The sequence below is a fragment of the Peromyscus leucopus genome, chromosome 14 (assembly GCF_004664715.2).
Source record: "Peromyscus leucopus breed LL Stock chromosome 14, UCI_PerLeu_2.1, whole genome shotgun sequence".
In the NCBI taxonomy this organism is placed as follows: domain Eukaryota; kingdom Metazoa; phylum Chordata; class Mammalia; order Rodentia; family Cricetidae; genus Peromyscus; species Peromyscus leucopus.
Genome location: NC_051075.1, coordinates 48,153,928 through 48,156,039, shown reverse-complemented (window position 1 = coordinate 48,156,039; position 2,112 = coordinate 48,153,928).

The window sequence follows — 2,112 nt, the reverse complement described above, 5'->3', positions numbered from 1 at the left end:
TGAATTAGATAAGAAGAAGATGCTTTAAGGTTTTTTATATGAAGATAGGAAAGCTGTCTCACTTCTGTTCACTTACTTATCTTTCTTAGATCTGATGATGTTTGTCAGTTTTAACAGCTCTGTCCTCCAACTCCAAGACTACAAGCACCTTGGTAGCTCACTAGTAAGTTTCCTGTTAAAAGTACAGACAGGTATGTCTCATGATACAGGATAAACTGGTTTCAGATGTAACTTCAGAGGTTCAGGGTTTTAACATTGATAAATGTTGTTTTTGATAAACTGATAGAGCACTGATTACAAGCAGTTTTTAGAAGTCCTTAAATTTCTGTGGATTTTACTGGCCCCAGCTTTTAGAGGCAGGTTAGCATTAGAGAGGTTAGGGAAGCCTCCCTCCTCCTCCTTCACTTACTCAATCACTTCCATTCAGTAAATTTCCTCTGGTTATAGATTTAAAGATGTGTTTCACTGGGCTGAAATCAGGCCCTAGAAAATGTTCATGCCTTTTCACCCAAAGCCATAGCTTTTGCTATGACACCAAGATGTAAATCTGTTCCAGTTGTTTTACAGACACAGGTTCCTGCACAGACCCACCTGACTCATGCCAAGGCCAGACCCTTAAAGACCCAACAGATACACCACCAGTCACCGCACCAACCGAGGACACCGACCGGGGAATACTGGCAGGTTAACTTCACCCACATGCCCACTCATAAAAAAAAAAAAAACTCCATTATCTCCTAATTCATTGACACTTTTACAGAATAGATAGAGGCATTTCCCACCTCCAGCGAAACAGATGTGGTGGCTCCTGTGCTCCTGATTTGGCATGCCATTCCCCTAGGCTCCCGGTACATCACTGCTGGTACCACCATTCCAGACTCAAGTGTAGACAAATTGCTAAACAGTCTTATTAAATAAAAACCCGGAGCCAGATATAGGGGTGAAAACCTGAGAGATCAGAGGAATAGGAAAAAGCCACAAGCTAACCTTATCTCATGACACCTCAGTCTCCAAAGAGATCTACTTCCTGTATACCCATGCCCATGTGCCTTTCTGTTCTGCCATCTGATTTGCTCTCTCTGTCCAGCTACATCACTTCCTCTTCCTGCCCAGCTCTGTCACTTCCTGTCTGTCTGTACAGACCTCCAGACCTCCATGGTTAACTGGTGTTGGAATTTAAGGCGTGTGCCACCACTCCTGGCTCTGTTCCCAGTGTGGCCTTGAACTCACAGAGATCCAGACAGACCTCTGCCTCCCGAATGATAGTATTAAAGGCGTGTGCTACCATTGTCTGACCTCTATGTTCACTATAGTGGCTGGCTGTTTGCTCTGGTCCTCAGATAAACTTTATTGGGTTGCACAAATAAAATATCACCACACTCAAGGGCATATCTGCTCTTTTGTCTGGCTCATCCACCCTTGCCTCTTCTGTACAACCAGGGCACTTCTCCATCCCATTCTTTCTAGCACTTAATACTGTTCCCATGGCTAGCCCTGCTCATGAGGCCAATGATAATGATCTATTTTTTTCTAGCAACTTGCCTTCTCGGCTCCCTCAAGGGGTTTCCAGGATGACAGCTAACTGAATGCTTCTTCACTCACACCTCTTGCTGTGCATGACCCTGACTCCCAGCTTCCCCCTCCCCACTTTGCCCCCAAATCAGTAGGAAGCAGTCTCAAGAATTTGGTGCCCACGTCTGCCCCCAGCTTGCTATTCATAACTCACCTTTATATAATAATCAAAACCGGAAGAATGTTAGCATTCAGACCCGCCCCTTGGGGACCCATTCAGCGTCCTGACTCATCTTATGCAAAGTCCCCATTAATAGAAAACCCCTCTACCTTTTTCCTTCTTCTTCCCTCTTCTCTCTCTCTCTCTCTCTTTCTCTCTCTCTCTCTCTGTCTCTCTCTCTCCATGAGGTAGTACATACCTCTGCTTTCCCTCTTTCCCCCTCTTTCTCTCTCTCCTTCCCTCTATTCTCTCCCCTCCCCTTTACTAATAAAACTTTCCACATGGGTGCCGTGTCTGCATGGTGTAACTTCCCGCCATGCCCCCTTGGCCACTGCCCACGTGATGTGTCTCCCTCACCCACCAGGCACCTTGGCTCAAAC